The sequence below is a fragment of the Phyllostomus discolor genome, chromosome 4 (assembly GCF_004126475.2).
Source record: "Phyllostomus discolor isolate MPI-MPIP mPhyDis1 chromosome 4, mPhyDis1.pri.v3, whole genome shotgun sequence".
Lineage (NCBI taxonomy): Eukaryota > Metazoa > Chordata > Mammalia > Chiroptera > Phyllostomidae > Phyllostomus > Phyllostomus discolor.
Genome location: NC_040906.2, coordinates 43,872,078 through 43,895,222, shown reverse-complemented (window position 1 = coordinate 43,895,222; position 23,145 = coordinate 43,872,078).

The window sequence follows — 23,145 nt, the reverse complement described above, 5'->3', positions numbered from 1 at the left end:
TTGTCATCGAACTTCCTTGAAGAGCGTAGATTCATTGGTGTTTTAGAAACAAAAGCCAGATTACAATTAGTCTGAGGACTGAATAGAAGGAGAGAAAATGAAGACAGTGAGTGTGAAAAGAGAAGATGATAGAGATAGAGGAAGAAAGTTGGCCGGTGGTTTATAAAATTAGAGATTGGACCATGTAAATGCTGACAGGAGGAAATCTTGTGATGAGAGTGGTTTTATATGTTGAAAAGAAAAGACAGGAAATAGTAGACTTAAGGATGAGGTGGGAGAAGATGGGTCTAAAACACAGGAGCATGAAGATCCTTAATCAGAAGGAAGGACATCTGTAACACCATGACCTAAAGAAAGGGAGGCAAGAGAAGGAGGCAGGAGGTTTGCAAATATGGTGGGAGGAGTTCCAGGAAAAATCCATCCGATGCTGTATCTTTTCTCTGTATATTGTCTCCTCCGAGTGAAAAGTGAGGCAGAGAGATCAAAGTTTTGAGAGAGAAAAATTTTTTTTGAAAAAATTGCTGTGGAAATTGATACGGGAAACCAATTAGAGTAACCTAGAAAGTTTCCCAGGCAACTTTCAGGACTTGGTTATTGTTGAAACAGTTAACTTATCAGATCATCAGACTATTTTTTTGGTGCTATTTTCTCCAGTAGTACTTAGTAGACCAGGAATGAGAATGGAGAAAGTGGGCAATGAAATAGGCTTAAACTTTGGTTTTGTTGGTGGATACAATGTTAGAGTAGGCACAGAGAAAGAAGTGAAAAAACAAGGATATTATGGGTAAAAGTAAAGAGAGCCAGGAGTTGTAGATACTGGAAAGGTTGTGGCATAGAGGTGGGAAGACCTATAAGGATAAGAGTTCATGAACAAGAGCAAGCTGTAAATATTTCAAAAATGGAGCACTATCTGATGAAATGGGGACTGATCTGGAGGCATTGAAGTGTCTGCCTGGAATGGAATGGATGTGAAGATCATTGGTGTAGAGAAAACCAAGCTAACAAGAAGCTAGGCTGCTCTCTGAAAGACCCAATTATCTGTAGTTACCCCAGATAATGAGAGGAAAGGGGGTGGAAAGAAAGGCATATCAGGTGCCAAAATGTATGATGAATGAAAGGCAGTGGATGGAAAGTTTATGAGAGCAAAATGAAGTGTAGAAGGTGTTACTGTAAAAGTGTCATGAACCTCCAAGGAGGAGAGAGATGGGGAATTGTAAGTCTGGATGTGGCATTGACACATGAGAATTTTGAGTCTGCCTACCCCATCCCCAGCTTGGTGTGAGAAAATGAGTGGCAGCCACTTAAGACAGATGCTAGAGAAGTCAATTTTCAGTGAAGGCAGGGCGTGGCATCCACTGTGTATGTCGAGGGTAAAGATGTGGGAGAGGCAGATTATATAAGACAGGTACTACAGAGGGTGATGTGGAAAGGTAGGGGAGGTAATGGGGAAGGGGGTCTGCTGACACAGAGGAGAAGCAGCCCTTTCAACATGAGGATGAGAATATGGGGAATAACACACAGTGGGAGGCTTTAAATTAGGGGCAGTGACCACAAATGATAGGAATGTGAGACATTGTGGGATTCATTAATTCTAACTATAAGGATTCACACATAAGCTATTTTAGTAAATTCCTGACTGGTCACTCTGCTTCCAACTTTGCTCTTTTAAATTTATTTCCCATAATGTATGTGGGTTAGATGATGTAAAATATAGTTCTGATCCTGTCATTCATATCCCTGATTCAAATCCTCTGCTACTTTCATCAAATCTCCAGAACTAATTGCAAATTCCTAAAAGTAGCATTGTGTGCAAGTCTCTACAGTTACCTGGGTCTTGTCAATCTTCCCAGTCTTATCTGCCAGAAGGTTCTAAAATGCACCCTGTTCGCCCCAACTCACTGAACTACATGAAACTTCCCCAAACTCCACACACTCTAAATGGGGATGAGTGAAAAAACATTCTAACTGGAATAACCAGTTTGAAGGGAAATGTTAGCCTTAAGAAATGTCAAGCAATAAAATTTAACTGGACTCCAAAACATAATTAGATAAGACATGAAAAATAAGGATTGCTTGTAGCTATGATTCTTGAATAAAGCACTGCTTCTTTGAAATATTTTTAAAAGTAGGTGCTATTAATTTTTCTTAAGGAGTTTAATTTTTGCACCTATCAGGCTAAATATTTTTATTAGGATAAAGTTGTCTGATGTTGCAATTAGTAATTACTGTACACATGACCTTTTCCTCATCTTTTCAAGTTCTACACAGTCAAATTTTCTCATGTTGGGAGACATATTGGTAAAGAGGTACTCTTCACAGCATGTAACTCCTAACCGACACCTTGCAAAAATGTATGCAAGTGTGTATATTTTTCAAAGATAATGAGGACAAAGATTTAAATCTGTTCAAATGTTTCCTGGCAAAACGTATATGAATCGTGCCAAAAAGGAATTGCATACTGCATGCTTTCAATCTGTTTTTGAAATATTTGTAGATACAGGCAACATCTGTTCCACTGGACTAAGATATACTGTTAGTGCTAATAACTTTGAAAAGCCCTGATTTTAAAAATTTGTACTTGAAAATTAAATATTTTTAAACAGATACATGCTGAAGTTCTAAGTAAACTTAAAACAATTTATGTTACAGAAATTATAAAGAGAGGTCTTCCAGTCAACATAACAGCCTAGGCAGACATGGCTCATCTCCTCCTACAACCACGTCAAAATTACAACTAAAATATAGAACAACCATCACTCAGAACCATCAGAAATTGAGTTGAATGGAAGTCTGACAACAATGAAATTAAATAAATCACATCCATCCAGACTGGTAGGAGGGACGCAGACACGGAATGGGCTGCTCCCACATCCATGTGTGGTGGGTAAAAAATTCAAAAGGGATATCTCAGGAGTGAGCAGGCTCAGCCCCACACCAGTGCCCCCCAGCTTAGGGTTTTAGTGCCAGGAAGATAAGTCCCCACAACTTATGGCTTCAAAAAACAGCAGTGATTGGAGTCCATAGAAAAAACTGCTGGAGCCCCAATAAGTTCTTCTTAAAGAACCCACATACAGACTTACTGACTCACTCTCTCTGAGATCCAGCACCAGGGTAGCAGCTTGAAAGGCACCAGTGGCATAGAGGGAAAAACTGAAGTATCTGACATTGAGGTAAGCAGAGGCCATTGTCCCTTTTTCTTAACACCCCCCACACAGACACACACAAAGCCTCAAAACCCACGAGATGGTGCCATATCTGAGACTGTATCAACCTGGCTAATAGTCTGCCCACCCTGGAGATCCCCTGAGACTCCATGCCGCCCAACTTAGTGGCCCACCCAAATTGCTTTTCCATATGAATGGCTGGTCTTGGCTTATCCTTCACAACTTTGTAAATCCTCTCAAACAAACAACAGCTGGCCTCAATGAGCCTCAAGCCTGGCACTAGCAGCAGACAGCCCAGATTTATAACTCAGCCTCACCTGGGAATCTCCAAGCCTGGCACAAATAGCAAATATCTCATATTGCTTTATAGATCAGGCAGGGTGGCCCCAAGCAAAACACAGGTAGTTCTGACCTTGGCCCACACCACCTGGGAAATCCAAGAGCCTGCACACCCAGTGGGCAACTACAGAGCATGTTAGACCACCACCACCCTGCCCCTGCATAGCTGATCCTCCATGGAGGGCAGAGGTTGGTGGTCAGTGGTCATAGCCAGTTCTTGCAGCTGACTGGCCTGGGTAAATTTCTCCATTGACCTGCCAACAGCGATCAAGGGAAGCTGTGCCGCTGGACCCTACAGGACACCTACTACATTAGATCACACTACCAAGACAGAGAGTCAAAGCAATTCTATCTAATACATAGAAACAAATATAGGAAGGCTGCCAAAATGAAAAGACCAAGAAATGTGGCCCAAATGAAAAAAAAAAAAAACAGACAAAAACTCCAGAAAAAGAGCTAAATGAAATAGAGATAAGCAATCTATAAGATGCAGAGTTCAAAACCCTGGTTATAAGGATACTCAAGGAACTTAGTGAGGACCTCAACAGCATAAAAAAAGATCCATTTAGAAATGAAGGATACACTAATTGAAATAAGTAATTTTCAGGAAACAACAGTAGAGTGGATGAAGCCAAGAATCAAATCAATAATTTGAAACATAAGGAAGCAAAAAAACAACCACATAGAACAAGATGAAAAAAGAATACAAAAAAAATGTGGATAGTATAAGCAGCCTCTGGAACAACTCCAAGTGATCCAGCATTCATTCACATCATAGTGGTGCCAGAAGGAGAAGAGAAAGAGCAAGAAATTGAAAATCTATTTGAAAAAATAATGAAAGAAAACTTTCCTAATTTGGTGAAGGAAATAGGCATGTGAGTCCAGGAAGTACAGAGAATCCCAAACAAGATGGCAAAGAAGCCCACTGCAAGACACAGCATAATTAAAATGCCAAAGGTCAAAGATAAAGAGAGAATCTTAGAAGCAGCAAGAGAAAAGCAGTCTGTTACCTACAAGGGAATTCCCATAAGGCTGTCAGCTGACTTCTCAAAAGAAACTTTGCAGGCTAGAAAGAATTGGCAAGAAATATTCAGTCATGAAAAGCAGAGGTCTGCAGCCAAGATTGCTCTACCCAACAAAGCTATCATTTAGAATTGAAGGACAGATGAAGAGTTCATCATCACCAAACCATTATTATAGGAAATGTTAAAGGGACTTATTTAAGAAAAAGAAGGTCAAAACTATGTGCAATGAAATGGCAATAAATACATGTCTATCAACAACTGAATCTAAAAAAACAAAGTAAGCAAACAAAAACAATAGAGATAGAATCATGGATATGGAGAGCACTTTGATGGTCAACAGATGGAAGGGGGGTATGGGAGAATGGTGAAGAAGCGAGGGGATTAAGAAGTACAAATAGATAATTACAGAGTAGCTACTAGGATATAAAGTATAGTACAGGAAATGGAGTAGCCAAAAAACTTACACACATGACCCATGGACATGAACAATGGTGTGGAGACTGCCTGAGGATGTGGGGGGTCCAGGGTAGGGCAGAACAAGGGAGGGTAAAATCAGGACAACTGTAATAGTGTAATCAATAAAATATAACTTAAAAATAAAATGAAAATTCAAAAAATTATAAACAAAATATTTTACAAAATAAACCAAAATCTAAATTTATAGGGGCGTCCAACCTTTTGACATCTCTAGGCCACACTGGAAGAAGATGAATTGTGTTGGGCCACACAGTAAATATATTGTAACATGTAATCACAAAAAAAGATCTCATAATGTTTTAAGTAAATTTATGGTTTTGTGTTGGGCTGCATTCACAGCCATCCTGTGGGGTCTTGAGGGTGTCTGCTGATTTGAGAAAGACAGAATCTATCTACTTAAGGAAGAAGATAAGATCCTATTATTCAAGTTAACAGATAACAGGAAGATTTCTCCATTGTGTTTTATTTTTTTATTGATAGGAATAATTCTAAAGTATTTATATTCTTTTAAATGGTGTCAGTTCCTTTCCTGTGTGATAAGTTGAGTGGAAGTAACTTCAGTATACTAGGTTAATGCCACCTCATCCTTAGGTCCTTCAACCTACTGCATGCTTTCAAAGTCATGCAGTGGGTTAAGAACACTGGTGAGCTTTGCAATGAGTATGGTCATTCCAATTATAGGATTTGGGATGCCTAGAATAAGGTCTTGGCCCAAAATGCCAACTAAAATATGAAAACTTGCCTGGTGACTTCTCCCCGTGTGGCTCGATGTCTGCCTCATATTGTGTTTGCTTCCATCTAGTGAAAGTGCACCACCCATCTGGCCTGGGCCTGACAAGTATGACTCTTCCCAGTCTCTCAGAGGGTTTAGTTCTGCATCTGTACCAACAGGCAGCTGTTGGGTTGACTTTAACATGAGTTGTATAATAGCCTGGAAGCCAAGTACTGCTTGTCCCAACTGTTTCCATGTTTGCTGAGCTCCTGTGGTCAATGTGACTTAGATTGATAGTCCATCTCTTTGAAAAGAAACATTTTCACAGATGCAAACAATTCCTTGTCAGTAAATTTGGGGATGGGGTGGGATACAAAACATTGCCTAAACTGAACAAAAAGGAAAAATTTACTGTTTGTGTAAGGTTATTATGGTACATGATATTACCAAATAAACAGATAAAAATATTTATTTTGATGCATGGTAGAAAAAAAATTTTAACTTATATTGTTTTCTATAACCAATAAAATTCTTAGTTGTTTTCACTTTGGACATTTTAGTTAGAGTGTACCACTTATGGGTAAATATCATTTTGGCCAGAGGAAGGCTGCTGCATTGTATAAGCTGAAACAATCAGTTTTCCATTGAAACAAATTGGAAGGTAAATGTAAAGCCGTGTGGTAGTATATTTGTGAGATTAAGGCCATCTCAAAAAATGAGAAAAGAATGAGTCTAAGCTTTTCTCCTCCAATAAGAAACCTATAAACTAGAGATTCTTTTGTTTTCCTTTTTGAGAATACAGTCTAGTGTCTTGAGTGGTTTCTTTCTCAACACATAATTGATTCTTGGAATGACATTCGCTTTGAGTGTGGACAGTTGTACCTTTGGGGAAGAAGAGGGTGTTTCCACTTTTGTCATTTTGTACAACAGCTATAGAAGGAAAATGATTTCCTCCAAAAATTACTACTTCAGAGGCCTAGAAAACTAAACAAGGTTATTTTGTATGCTTATGAAAAACAAAACAGTCTCACTACTATAAACAAACAAGTAGAGGAGAAAGGCACTCGCACTAACAGTATCTTTATCACTGGGAATATACTGCAGATAATTACAAAAATTAAGTCATGTAAAATATTTAAGGACCCAGTTGAAATGGTCTTACATTAAAAATTTTGAAAAGGATTTTTTAAACAGGAAAGAATTTTACAGACTAGCAGAAAACATTAATGAATTTTTAATACAGATCTAAAAACTTTTTCAATGTAATTTTCTTATCTCTTTCCTTTTTTGAGAAGAGACCTTGTATATAAAAGAGAACAAAGTGTGCCATTCATAGCCAGGGAATACTAGAAAAGATAGATTATGCATTTATAATTAAGTTACTTTTCTCTTAGCTATAATAATAAATAAGCATTGTTCTTTTACAATTTATTTGTAATTCTAAATAGCCAAGATGGCATATTTATCAAGCTACAGATAAAAATTCAATGTCATATTACTTGAATGAACCAAGTGTGAACTACATGAACATAATGGCTAGAAAAAAAAGCAACTAAGGATCAGTTATGTGTAATTAAAATATAAATGTATATCCAATGTTATACATTTGTTTTTTTTCTCCCCAGGGTTTGTGGGCAGATTTAGTTACTATGAAATGAAGAGACTAATAATGACCTACCTCAACAAGTATTTTACAATAAAATACACTTATAGGCAATAGTTTATTTCCCTCACTGAGAAGAATGTGTGCCATTTAGCTTCAAAATGAGCTTCCATTAAATATAAAACTTGATAATATTTTATTTGTTAAACAACATACAAATAATAAAGCATTATTTTTATTAACTAATGTTACTTTACCAAGTTTCTTGATGAGAAATTTTTAGCATTGCCTTCAAGTTGGAATTCTAATTTAAATACCAAAATTTATTTTAAATTGTCCCATATGGTTTTTACTATATTTTTATCAGTATCCCGAATCCTTGAAAACTTTCAAAGTTAGCCTTTTTAAACCTGATATTTGTTTACCTAAGTACCTGGGGAAAAAAAGCAAGAAAGATTAAAAGGAGAATATTGTGTTGGCCAATCAATCAGATTTTTTAAAATAATTTAAGATTACTATTTATAAGAGATTTATTTGGAACATTGGTCTTCCCAAAATCAAAAAAAGGTAATGTCCTAAAAATTATTATAGCTTTCTTTCAATTTTTTCAGAGAATTGTTATATGGTTAAATATATTTTTCTATTAGAAATAAATATATTATATCTTAACCTAAAGATATAAGACATTCAGAAGTAAGAGTATCAACAACTGTACTTGAACAACAATAAAGATAATGTAGGGAAAAATAAGTAAGAGTACCATCTATAAAAGAATTCAGTATAAATTTCCTAAAAATATTTATCCTACTGCTAATTCAAACTAAAAAAAAATAATTTGCACACAATTTTTAGAAGTTCAATTATTGAATAATGTATCATAAAGATACAGTTTTTCATACCATGAGCACAAAATCAGTATGAGCCATTGTATCCCCTCTCTGCAAAAGAGAAAATGAAAATCCAATGGGGTCATTCCTTTGCCTCATCATTTACATACAAAACAGGCTCATGGTCAATATTTCCTAATTTACTGATATTTTCACTTCAAAGAAGCTTATTTTCACAGTTTTACACCTGAAATAACCATAGTCTAGAAAAATATTAAATAAAAATGCAAATGATGCTTAATATTGGTCTTATACTTCTAATGATCACCATCATCAAATGTATTATCATTTTCTAGGGGCACATAAATATTCTATAAGCTGGCAAATATTTCTTTTGCATGTGGAAAACTATTTTAAATGCATAAACAAGGCATTATGTGCTTTACTCAAAGTTTTTTTATTATCTCTAGATTATATTTAATAATAAAGCTTAAGCCCTGGCTGGCATAGCTCAGTGGATTGAGTGCGGGCTGTGAACCAAAGTGTCCCAGGTTTGAGCCAGGGTACATTCCTGGGTTGCAGGCCATAACCCCCAGCAACCACACATTGATGTTCCTCTCTCTCTCTCTCTGTCTCTCTCTCTCTCTCTCTGTCTCTCTCTCTCTCCCCCCTCCCTCCCTTCCCTCTCTAAAAATAAATAAATAAAATCTTTAAAAAATAATAATAATATTAATCATAAAGCTTAAAGTATAGAACTGAACCCTAGATGATGTTTGTCAATGTAAAAAATCTCTTGATATGAGCCAACTAAGAAAGATTATACAATCATACCTCATTTTATTGCACTTGGCTTTATTGTGCTTAGAAGATACTTCATTTTTATTGATTGATTGATTGATTGATTGATTTTACAAATTGAAAATTTGTGGCAATTTTGCATCTAGCAAGTGTGTTAGTGCCATTTTTCCAACAGCATTTGCTCACTTTTTGTCTCTGTGTCACATTTTGGTAATTCTCACAATATTTTGAACTTTTTTATTAGTATGATATTTGTTATGGAGATCAATGATCAATGATCTTTGATGTTACTGTTGTGATTGTTTTGGAACACCACGAACCTTGCCCATATAAGACAGTAAACTTAACTGACAAATGTATGTGTTCTGACTGTACCACCAACCAGCCATTCCTCTGTCTCTTTCGCTCTCCTTGGGTCTCCCTGTTCTCTGAGACACAACAATATTGAAATTAGGCCAATTAATAACCTTACAGTGCCGCTGTGTATTCAAGTGACAGAAGGAGTTGCACATCTCTCACTTTAAATCAAAGCTATAAATGAGTAAGTTTAGTTTGGAAGGCATGTTGAAAGCCATGATAGGCCAAAAGCTAGACCTCTTGTGCCAGTTAGCTGAGTTGTGAATGCAAAGGAAAAGTTGTTAAAGGAAATTAAAAGTGCTACTCCAGTGAACACAAAAATGATAAGAGAGAAACAGCCTTATCACTGATATGGAGAAAGTTTTAGTGATCTGGACAGAAGATCAATCCAGCCATAATATTCTCTTAGGTCAAAGCTTAATCCAAAGAAAGGCCCTAACTCTCTTCAATTCTGTGAAGGCTGAGAGAAGTGAAAAAGCTGCAGAATAAAAGTTTAAAGCTGACAGAGGTTGGTTCATGAGATTTAAGGAAAGAAGTTGTTTCCATAACATCAAAATGCAAAGGGAAGCAGCAAGTGCTGGAATGGAAGCTGTGGCAAGTTTTCCAGAAGATCTAGCTGACCTATTTTTAAAAGGCCACATGCTAAACAATAGCTTTCCAATGTAGAGGAAACAGCTTTATATTGGAAGAAAATGCCATCCAGGACTTTCATAACTAGAGTCAGTGACTGACTTCAAAGCTTCAAAGGACAGGCTGAGTCTCCTGTCAGGGGCTAATGCAGCTGGTGACTTTAAGTTGAAGCCAGCGCTTTATTTACCATTTTGAAAATCCTAGGGCCCTTAAGAATTATGCTATATCTACTCTGCTTGTGCTCTATAAATGGATCAACAGAGCCTGGATGACAGCACATCTGTTTATAATATGATTTACTGCATATGCTGAGCCCACTGTTGGGACCTAATGCTCAGAAAAAATGCAATTCCTTTCAAAATATTACTGCTCGTTGACAGTGCGCCTCATCACCCTGGAGCTCTGATGGAGATATACAACAAGATTAATATTGTTGTCAAGCCTGATGATACAACGACCATTCTGCAGCCCATGGATCAAGGAGTAATTTTGACTTTAAAGCTTATTATTTAAGAAGTACATTTTGTAAAGCTTGCAAAGCATTAGCCACCATAGACAATCAATCGTTTAATGGATCTTGGAAAAGTAAACCAAAAGTCTTATGGAAAGGATTCACCATCCTAGATGTCATTAAGTACATTTGTGATTCATGGGAAGAGGCCAAAATGTCAACATTAATAGGAGTTTGGAAGAAGATGATTTCAATCGTTATGGATGACTTTAAGGCCTTAAAGATTTCAGTGGAGGAAGTAACTGCAGATGTGATGGAAATAGCAAGAGACCAAGAATTGGAAGTGGAGCCTAAATATGTGACTGACTGGCTGCAATCTCATGATAAATTTTAACAGGTGAAGAGTTGCTACTTATGGATGAGCAAAGGAAGTGATTTCTTGAGATGGAATCTACTCCTCAAATATGCTGCTTAGATTGTTGACATGACAACAAAGCATTTAGAATATAACATAAACTTAGTTGAGAAAGTCATGGCAGCGTTTGAGAGGATTGACCTCAGTTTTGAAAGAAGTCCTACAGTGGGTAAAATGCTATCAGACAGCAAATACTACAGAGAAATTGTTCTTGAAAGGAAAAGTCAATTGATTTGACAAACTTCACTGTTGTTACATTTTAGGAAATTGCCGTGGCCATCCCAGCCCTCAGCAACCAGCACCCTGGTCAGTCAACATTGAGGCAAGTTCCTCCATCAGCTAAAAGATTATGACTCACTGAAGGTTCAAATGATGGTTAGCATTTTCAATCAGTATTTCTAAATTAGGCTACTTTTTTAGACTTAATGCTATTGCATACTTAACAGACTACAGTATAGTGTAAATACACCTTTTGTATGTCCTAGGAAATTAAAGAAAACTGCATGACTTACTCACTTGACTGCAGTTGTCTGGAAACAAACCTGTAATATCTGAGAGGTGTGTTTGCATTTGTGCAGCAGTGTGCCTACTAAGCTAAGCTTTTCTTTTTTGAAACAAAAAAAAAGTCAAGTTTTGGTCAGTTTGGGGGTGTGTGAAGGAAAATGTTTGCTCGAGATAAGTAGCTATGCACATGTGAATGGCCTAGTTGACCATGAGGTAACAAGGAGTGGTGGGAGACATTTAAGGAAAAATTAATGTACTTAAATGCTTTGAAGCACAAAAATTTCAAAATCCTGTGCTAATCATTGACTACTCAAACTAAGCAGAGGCATTCTCTAACCTTTGTTTAGCTGGGCTTCAGAAAACACAAGTCACCTTGGAGCATTTATTCTTTGTTTTGAGAGTCACTAGACTGGGTCCTCATAATGTGCAAATTCCAAATGGACATGAGTTACACCTGGTGAGGAGTATAAAACATTTTGTTGTTATTTGCTAATCAATACCTGAAATGCAGGGCATTATAGGGCAGGAGACAGAAAATTTTCTTACCAACAGAGAAAGCTACAGGAAAACAAGAGGTTTCAGTCTAACTTACTCCTCAAGCTCAGGATTTGAGATGGTCTGACTGGGGTGTCCCTGGTAGAAAAGGACATCAAAGGGAATGTTGCTGTGATATAAGGCAGAGTCTGGAGAAGTTCCTGAGTAGGTAGCTGAGACTAGAAGTCATTTCAAGCCTTTTTGCTTCACCATTTAGGTACAAATACTTATTCTGTATGTGAATGTGTCTAAAAAGTTATACCCTGGCTGCCAAATCCAGAAAAATTACAATAACAACATTCTGTGGTGGAACAGAAGCAAGGTCAGCCCTGAGTCAGGGACCTAGAGTGAACTGATCAGCACGGCCCACTCCTCACCGCCTCATGACTGAAAGCAGCTCCACCATCTTTGGACCAAACTCCAGAACTCCTGGACAGGTATCCTAATTGTGTCCTGAAGGGGGAGATTCTGGACTTCTGCCTTACATGACTAATGGGGATAGGAGAGGGCAATCAAATAATTTAAAAAAATAGAAAAAATAGATTTGTAGCTCTGGCTGGAGAAGGGGTATTTTTGGTCATATCTAGTTCATCAAGCAATGAAAGATGTATGACTATACTTGTTTAGATAGAGAATTCAAATTCTTGTTTAGAGCTTGTTGAATCATGTTTCCCTTTCTGAGTAATTTTTAAACTGTCCATAGTCAAAAAGTAGAAACATTTATCATCAAAATATTTCAGCTATATTTAATGAGTAAAATCTAGTAATAGTAACATCATTTTGCACTTGCTTCACACAGCATTTTGCTTATGCTACTTCAGTTCAGCACCACTGTACCCCTGTAGGTTAGGCCAGATTACTGTTTGGGTATTCAAGACTCAGGAAATAAAGTGTTTTAAAAGTTAAATTAAACACTCAGGTCTTTTGGACCAAGTCACTTTGCATTAAAATACCAGAGAACCACATACATACAAAAAAGTGCCAAGTATACCTTAAAGGACCTTGGGACTAATAGTATGAAGGGAGTTGATACCTGTCTCCCTGCCCACCCTGGCTGATACCCATTTCAATTACCTACCTCTTTGAATTGTCTGGAATACAAAAGGAGAAAAATGAAGATGGCAGTGCTACTTGTCAAAAGAAGAACCAGAAAGGAGTACACTGATTCCCCTTCACCTTTCCCACGCTGTGGTGAAAGTGTTCTTGCATGAGAGTCACATGGGGGCTTGTTCTGAATGACGAGCCCTGGGCTCCTGTCCAGAACCTGTACCAGGCAGACTGTAGGGAATCTTCCTTTTTAAAAGCCTTCTCACATGGTGAGTCTGCATACTAATGTGTAGGGACCGCTGCCCACTCCCTATAAGGGCTGCCTTACATATAAGTTTAAAGTCTTACTATTGAAGTTATTTGATTAGCAGTGTTTTCAATATCACATAATTTGTTTATAAAGCCCTAATGAGTCAGTCTGTGTTTAAGTCATTATAAATTCCAGAAAATTACTCTTTGCACTTTTCCATGCTTATAGTTAATTAACCAGAAATGCATCAGCCTACAAATTAGCTTCTGAAATAAAACCATTTTGTTTTTAAATGTTTCCCTTCTGTTTTCAACTATTATAATATGTTATAGCCTGAGGAAAATATATAAAACATGAAAAGAAAGGTCAATATTGAAATTGAAATCTTGTAATATAATGATATGGAAAATTTGAATATGATTTGTTTAGAATAACGCTGCCAGAACTTCAGCTGCTCCCTTCCAATAAGTCAGACAGTTACACAGCACTATTTAGGTCTGCCTTGCGAGTTTTTGCACTGACTCACATACGTCATTGCCTCACAGCATTTGCCCTCACAATTCCCTCTACCCGGAGTGCCTTCCACCAGATACCTGGTGGTCACCCTAGTATTTTTTAGGGCTGTTCAAATGTCACTGCATGAGTGTAGCCTTCCCTGGTGACTCAAGAGGAAACAGCAGCCCCTCCTCTATTCCCATGATACTTATTTTATTTTTCTCTATGGCACTTTTTATCACATGATATATTTCATATTTGTAGTTAAATATTTAGTTGTGGTTGTTCCTCAGTAAACTAAACTGTGAGTTCTATGAGGGCTAGGACTTTTGTTGTGTTCTGTTTTCATTGCTTTCATCCCCATCAGTGAACATGCCTGCACCATGGTAAGGTACTCGAGAAAATTTGAGATAGCATTATGTTAGGTTACCTGCCCGTAGTTCCTGTGAAGAATCAGTGTTCATTTACTCATTTAGTAAATATGTGCCCAGGTCTGTGCCACATGTTGTGTATACGCACCCAGGGTCTGGTTTCTGGGAGTGACTCTGTCTACCTTCATGGGGATAAGGCCAGCTGCCTGGTCACGTGTCCATGTAAGGTCCAAAATGTTTCTGAGCCCCCTTTTTCAGTCAAAGCCATCCCTTCCTAAATCTTGACTTTGTGCTAGTATTTTAACTCTAGCTCTTGAAGTACAAGGAGACTTCACACTGGACTCCTTTTCCATTCAGGTATGAAAACAGAAATGCTTGCCTCATTCTGGCCTATGGTTTGTTTGGTTTGGTTTTGACACCACCTCACATTTCACTTCAGCTTCTGCTCACTCTGACTTTCAGATTCTTTGTTTCCAGCACATGGGGATTTCTTTCTCAGATTAATGACTGGCTATTTATTTAAAACATTTGTTAGCTTTTAGTCAGCAAGTCCATGTACTGGTGACAAGAGGCAGTGCCTTCTGCATTGCCTACAATCTGGTCATGGGAACTGAAATTTTCTTAAATACCTGAGAAACTCTGCTTATAACTCTGAAAGTATGGGTGGTTAATAATTGTGTTGATTCATTTCTATGGCAATGCATCCTTAGGACCCTGGTGAAAAATAAAAATCGTAGTTCTTTTTATATTGACTTTTTACCTCATTATTCTTAAAAAATTTGCTTCTGAAGGCTCCATTTCTAAACCTTCCATTACCATTTCATGACTGTTTTTGTGACTCGTTGATATTTCATAGCACTAGAAGTATAAATTATTATTCCAAAGATCCTATGTCATGTTCAAATTATCACATCGGAGTCGTAAGCATAGGCTATTTTAATTCATCTCAAGGTGCCAATAAGATACTCTTAAAAGCTTTCACTAAAGATAACTTAATATTGAGTTTCTTAATATGAGCAAAGATAAAAATACTCAGAGAAGGTTAAATGCACAGGAGAGCCCCAGATCAGAGACAGAATACATTTATAATTGAGTCATTTTTACAAAACCCAATAGGAATTGGGCAGAAAAGTTGTCTCCTGCTTAGCCCTGCCAGTGCTGCGATGCCGCTGTAAGAAATGCTTCCTGAGGCACCTGGAGGTCTCCTTTCATCAGGCAGTTGGCAGAAAGTGTTCAACACGTATTAAATAATGCGTTCATCTTTCTTTGAGAAGGAATGCCATCCCAAAGTTTTTTCTTTTCTTTCTTAATTTCAGTCCATTTTTTCCCCAATGGCTTTATACCAAAAATACTAATTATGAGGGGGAAATGTCCAGGCATTTTTTCCCCAAACATCACACAGTAATTACTTTGGAAACAATGTCTAAAAATACCAAGTTTGGATTTAACAATCATTCACATGGCTTATGTCTATATAATGCCAAAGCTATAGGTTAACTAAACAAGCTCTTCCCTAAACTGAGTCACATTAATGAATAAACCTGTTAAAATTATCCTGTATGGGCGAAAGAATTGACTAAGTGACTTGGTTTAATGGAAGATCTAAAGGTTGTTTACATCATTTTTTACCATCCACACGAAAGCCACTTTAGAGTATTCTCTGAGTTTCAGGAAGAAAATCATAATGAATGTGTTTATCATTTCTTCATATTATATAACAGTCATTCAGAACAAAAAGAATACCTTTGGGCTTTCTCTATTCAAGTTAGTTAGAGGTAGAATTGTGTATTAGTTAAGAGTCCAAGTTCCAGAGCAAGGCTGCCTGGGTTCAGTCTACTTAGTGTGTGACCTTGAGAAAATTTCTTTATCTGTGAAGTTCCCTTTTGATTATAATAGTATAATGTTATTATAGGATAAAATAATTATATAGAAAATGCTTAAAATGGGGCCATACACAAGTACATTGTCACTGTTAGTTTGCTGCCTCTTGCTCTCTTATCCACACAATGTAGTCATAAAAATTCATGTTTTCCACCACAGTACTACCTACATACATAAACATAGCAATGAGATCACATGTCTATTTACTCCCAGTTCCTTAATAAGAGAAGAGGTATGTTTAGAATGAAGTCACATCAATTTGAGAAAAAACTCAGTTGTACCCATGCTTGTGTGATATTGCTCTATCTAAATTGCAAAGTCAATTTATCTAATGCTTATAGTAATTATAATTTGAGTCCATTATATTTTCAGGTGGTAAGCAGCAGATTAGTGGAACTATTCAGAAACATATATTCTAGTTTTTCTCCTTCCATACCTTCTCACAAGAAATATCTATAAAACCAAAAACAAAAGTCTTGAAAAAATGGACAAAAACTAATCTTGAAAAGAAAGTGTTCTTATTAATTTTCAGAGCTTCACTCTCAACTTTTATTTTCTCTCCCTACAAATGCACAATATAAAATCTACATTTCTAAAAACCATAAATGAGATTATTACTATCATGTAGGATTAATTACATTAATACAAGCAACATTTGAGAAGACAAATGTCATCCTTACTAGTATAGAATTCATGATACCTATATAATTTTTATTTTTATAGCATGAATAAAAATATTATATAGTGGTGGAGCTACTATAGTGGAGCTACCATAGTAGTAGTTCAGTGCCCAGAAATTTAAATATACCTCTCTTGGATAACAAGTAATGTAAACATGTTAAAAATTCTCTAACACAAAAATATGGATATTTCATCTTTGTTATTTTCAAAACATAAAGATATTAGTTTTCTAACTTGAGATAAATACAGTTATAGAAATGAAATATAGTCATAAGACACCGTTAGCCCATTTAAGCTCATGTTACTTCTGATCAAGTATACTATAGTGCATAAAGCGTATGGATAGAGTCCATTGAAAAGCAGTCCAATTTCTATGTAAATCCTCAAAATATATTTTATATAATTGTAAACCATTGAAAAGATTGCCTATATGAAAATGGTTTTATTAAATCCAACTATGAAAACAAATATTTTTCTTACGTATTTATTTTTGCTATGAAAATTTTTAAATCATTTTTTAATTTTCCAACTATAATTAACATACAATATTACATTAGTTTCAAGTGTACAACCCAGTGATTGGTCATTATATAACTTAGTGATAATCCCAATAAATCTCATACCCATCTGACACCATACATAGTTGTTAGAATATTATTGACTATACTCCCTATACTGTATCTTACATTCCCATGACTGTTCTGTAACAAACAATTTGCACGTCTTAATCCCCTCACCTTTTCACCCGCCCCCCCCAACACCCTTCCCATCTGGCAACTCAAAATGTTCTCTATCTTTGAGCCTGTTTCTGTTCTGCTTATTTGTTTATTTTATTTTTGGATGACATTTTTGATAGATATGCATTTATTGCCATTTTATTGTTCATATCTTTTATTTCTTTCTCTTTTTTTTTCTTAAAGAAAACCCTTAACATTTACTGTAATACTGGTTTGGTGGTGATAAACTCCTTTAGCTGTTTCTTGTCTGGGAAGCTCTTTATATGCCTTTTGATTCTAGATAATGGCTTTGCTGGGTAGAGTAATCTTGGTCGTAGGTTCTTGCTTTTCATCACTCTGAATATTTCTTGACACTCCTTTCTGGCCTGCAGTGTTTCTGTTGAAAAATCAACTGACAGTCTTACAGGAACCCCCTTGTCGGTAACTAACTACTTTCTCTTGCTGCTTTTAAGATTCTCTCTTTCTCTTTAACCTGTTGCATATTAGTTATATTGTGTCTTAGTGTGGGCCTCTTTGGTTTCATCTTGTTTGGAACTCTGAACTTCCTGGACTTATATGTCTATTTTCTTTACCAGGTTAAGAAGTTTTCTGTCATTATTTTTTCAAATAGGTTTTTAATTTCTTGCTCTCTCTCTTCTCTTCCCAGTACTCCCATGATGCAAATATTGGTATGTTCAAAGTTGTCCCAGAGGCTCCTAACACTATCCTCCTTTTTTCTGTATTCTTTTTTTTCTTTTTGCTGTTCTTATTTGATATTTTTTGCTTCTTTATATCCCAAATCACTGATTTGATTCTTGGCTTCATCTATTCTATTGCTGATGAATATGAATTACTTTTTGTTTTTATTAGTGTATCTTTCATTTCTAATTGGTTCTTTTTTATGGTTCCTATGTCCTGTTTTATACTATTAAAGTATTCACTAAGTTCAACTACTCTTTCCATAAGTTCATTGAGCATTTTCAAACCAGTGTTTAGAAATCTTAATCTAATAGATTGTCTCCATTTAGTTAAGTTCTTTTTCTGAAGTTTTGTTCTGCTCTTTCAGTTGGAACATGTTTCTTTGTCTCCTCATTTTGGCAGCCTCCCTGTGTTTGTTTCTATGTGTTAGGTAGACCTGCTATGCCCCAAGCTTGGCAGAGTGGCTTAATATAGTATGTGTCCCATAGGGCCCAGTGGCACAGACTCCCCACTGTCCCTAGCTGGACACTCCAGGTGCCCCCCAGACTCACCTTGGCTGTGTATACTCTTGTGTTATAGTTGAGCCTTGATTTCTATTACCACATTAATAGAAGGCATTTGCCCCTAGGCTGATCAGCTGCAAGGACTGGCTGCAACCTGCATGGTGGATCAGCTGTGCATGTACCTACCCCATGGAGCAGGACCTACTTCATCAGGGCTCTTGTGCCTGCTAAGTTCAACCCTTGAGTGTGTCACTTGTTGAGGTGAATGGGTGAGGCTTGCAACATGGTTTGAAGCTGTCCACTGGGTGTGCTTGTCTCCTGGGAGGGGCAGGCCAAGGTCTGCCACTGCCTGTGCTCTGCCAAGGGCCACTCAGCATGAGCTACAAAGCAATCTGAAGATGGCTACTACTTGTGCTAGCCTTGGAGGTACCCTGGAGAGGCGAAGCTGCAAACCAAGGTCAGCTGCCTCTATCTGGGCCTGGGGCCACATAGTGAGCAGTACATGGAATGGTGAAGCCAGAGGCTGCTTATTTGAGAGATTTCAGGAAAGCTTAAAGCATGAGTCAAGACATGACATTCTTAGGAAAACCCACTTGAAACAGCTTGAGAGGGCCTGCAAGTTGAATGGGGCAAGGTCTCAGTGAATCACCAAAACATGGTCAGTGGTGTTAGCCAGGTTGATGAAGACTCATATATGGTACCCACCTGTTAGGGGAAGATTCAGAAAAGAACAATGGCCTTTGCCAACCCTTCTATCTAGGAGAAAGCTGCCCTCCAGCTCTGGTCCTGATACCAGACAATTCAGTTCCTCCCTGTATGTCTTTGGTTTCCTTAGCTGCCCCAATGCCAAAGCTCAGAGGAAGTGAGTCTCAGTTTGTGTGCAGGCCCTTTAAAGAAACACCAGGAACCCAGAAGCCCCCATCTCACTCAGCCAAAATCCCACTATTTTTTTCCATCCAGAAGTTATGGGGACTTCTCTTCCTGGCTCTGGAACCCTGGGCTGGGGTGGCCTAGTAGTTGGCTGGGACTGTTGCTTCTTAGCAGGGACCTGCAAAGCCTAGATAGCCCTCTTAATTTTTATCTGCCACAAATGGGTGTGGAACCAGCTCCTTCTGTGTCTCCGTCCCTCCTGAAGTCTCTATGTGGCTTCTTGTCTATATTCTTAGTTGTAGGATATCTGCTCAACAAGATTACAGGAATGATGACTATTCTTTAGTTTATTTGTAATTCTGATGTGGTTATGGGAGGATTCCAGTACTACATTTACCTAGGGCACCATTTTGACCACCCTTCTTACTATATAAAGTGTCCTTCCTTCCTTCCTTCCTTCCTTCCTTCCTTCCTTCCTTCCTTCCTTCCTTCCTTCCTTCTTTCCTACTTTCCTTTCTTCCTTCCTATGCAGGATATCTTTTACTTGCTCCTATAGCTATTTTTCCATTCTGCTTCATCTGTTCTCTACTCTGGCAGAACTCTTATGGACTATAATGGAGTACCTTACTCACTGATATCCTGTTGGGTTTGGTTAATGAAGAACATTGGCAGGAGACCAAAAAGTAGGAAGAGTGTGAATTTATGGTATTTATGCCACAGACAGACTGATGTTTTTAACCAAAAGTCATAGTTTCTGACAGTCAGCCCTTTTCCATGTCTCTGGTTTTCATGCACTGTTCTACTCTAATGTCCTTTCTTACCTGACTAAGTAATCTGGGCTGTAGATACTGTTCCTTCCACTTGTTCCTTCTTGTCTGGAGTGGTAATAGTCATTACTAGCCCTGGTTATTGTAGTATCTCTAGTAGTTTTCCCATTCCTGGCCCACCCCATTAAACACCCCAATAAACACCCCATTTATTAAACTATTGTCAAATTACGAGGAGTATGCCATGTCACCATGCTCAGAATACTCCAAGTTTCCTGCCAAGGCCATGACTGACATCTTACCTAAAAATAGTGTGATATAACTCAAAATATATGCTTTATTTTATTCTAGAAAACAGAGATGACACTAAGCAAAATACTTGGGTGTTGTTTATTAATAGTGCATCTTACTATTTCATGTTCCCACCTTTCTTCCCCTTAGTTATTCCAAGGTACTCAATGGCCAGCCCTCTACTGCCAGCCACTCTTTCCTGAATCAGCCATCTAGTAGCACTTCCCATAGAGAGCTTGTCTTCTGTTTCTCTAGCATCAACATTTTACCTATCATAGTTACATTTCCTTAAACACATGGAAACTGTGTTAATGTGATAGTTGGTTGGTTAGCATATTTTCAGGTTGACAGATCTTTTCTGGAAGAAATGTCTTAATTCAAGGAACTGTGGTAGGTTTCTGGAAAAAAATATTTTGGGATGGGCATGCTATGCACTGCTTCAAAATTATTTCCTAGAAGTGACCATTTACTGCCTGAAAATGGAGTCAGATATGTTATATTCAGTAGATATTTGTTCTGAACAAAAAAGTGAGGATTATAAAAGTGAATTCAATGATAATATTAAACATGTTATAATGGGAGAGTAAAAAGGCTTTTGTCTTTGCAAGTAAATTAAGGCACAGATTGTCTAACAACACTATTCTGCTAGTAACTGTTGAAAACCCATTATCTATAATATTTGATGAACAAATTTAATATTCATTTTTTATAATTTTAAAAGATTAAAAAGAATTTAATTTCAAAAGTATGTAGAATTTACAGCTTATTTTTGTACTTGTATAACTAGATTCTGTTGGTATCCATTTTGTGGAGATACTCTTTTTACTAAGCCATCAATTTTTAGAACATTCAATGTTATTTTCTCATGTTTAAAGGTATACGTAAAACGTACTTTGGTAGCATTGTCTCCTCACAAGTAGTAGAAAATCACAAGCTATTTAAGTCACATTGAAAATAAAGTACCACCTCTTTATATAAAGTTGCCTTCAATTTTTCATGATCAGAATTATAAAATGATAGAGCTCTTATGTTGGCTTAACAGATGAGCTGCATCTAAGTGTATGGTTTTAAGTCATTGTGATTCAATTCCCAGATCTATTTATCAAGATTGATATTTAAGTAATGATGAGAAATGAGAGTCCAGATTGAGTGATGAGAAGTGGTTTTGATAAAATGTCACAAATCCCATTATTGGTTAAAAATCTATATTCTTTAATAATTAAATATATGTAGTAGTTATGCAATGCCAAGATTTTAGAAATTATTTTGAAAATGTAAAAATGGTATATTAGTGAAACCCATATTTTAAAAAATTGATAATGGCATTATATTTCTCTCAATCATTTTCTCTTCAAGCTTAAAATCATACAAAAATCTATAGAACCAATATCTATATCTTGATAAGTGGGAATAAATCATGCTTACAATGAAAACAGTACAGAGAAATTTGAAAAGAGGAAGCAGATTCTAAACATGAAAGATAATGTACAATTATAGGATCAAAAAGAGGGAAATTTTTATGTAAACGATACCAGTTGGAAATATTTTCAATTTGATTATCCTGGGTCAGATGTGGAATCACCTCTCCAACATGAGGAGCCCAAACATGAGTTCACATGATACAGTCTACTCCAATGGATGTGCTCATTTCTGTGATCCCTGAGAAAAGAAAAACTCATAAAGTGAGGCTCACAATTAACCTGACTCTTCCTGAGAACCATTTCTTGACCACAGCAGAGAATGCTAGAGTCCAAACAGAATATGGCATTCCTGTTGAGCTGAGGTAGAAAAGATTAGAGCACAGGGTAGCTTCAACAACTAGAATTTGAGCAAGTTACTGAAAAAGAGGAGATAATCTATGAAGGGGGACCAGAGCTGTACAGGGGTCCCTTTTACAGTGCAAGACTATCCAAGGCTTACAAGAGAATGGCTGCTGAGGAATTTACAACAGAACAGACATATGTACTAGAGGTCAGAGATCGGACATGTTGGAGATCTAGCCCAACCAAAGTAGAGGAATTTCTTTAATACCTTGTGATATACAACCAAGACAACAGGAAGAACAAGCCATAGATGTAAGAACCATGCCTTGGATTACGACTTTCTTTAGATCTCCTTTAACAAAGCCTAAACCTACACTCAGAAAAAAATCCTTAGGAGAAACAGTGTTTAAATATAGAGGATCCAGCAGAAGTAATGCCTGCTTGAGTGTGGTTGTAGTGTAATAACATGGGTGTAATGATTTACAGTTTTAATTTGAACATTTCACCTAAAATGTCATATGGTGTCCTTGAGTGTGATATTACGTTACAGAATTACGTGCTTATGATTTTTATAATAAAGACCGCAATTAAACATGGGCGTTATTTGTGCCGGTTCCTCTATTTGAGTCTTAAAAAGCTAAAGAGCTTTGGAACTATTTGGGATTTCCACAGATTTGTCCTAATACAGTAAAGTACAAGCCTACAGTAGTTTAACCTGACCAGCTAGTGATGGAACCAACTATGGAAACAAAAATCAATACTTCTCAAAGTAAGATAATAGAATTTAGAATCTGGACAAAGTATCATTGATGATGTCCAGTATACAATAAAAAATTAAGAGGTATGCAAAGGATCAGAAAATGTAGCTCATAATAAAAAGAAAATAAAAGAGAAAGTCAATAGAAATAGAACCTGAGATGGCATCAATATTAGACTTAGCAGATAACCATAATTCTGTTCAAAGAATTAAAGAGA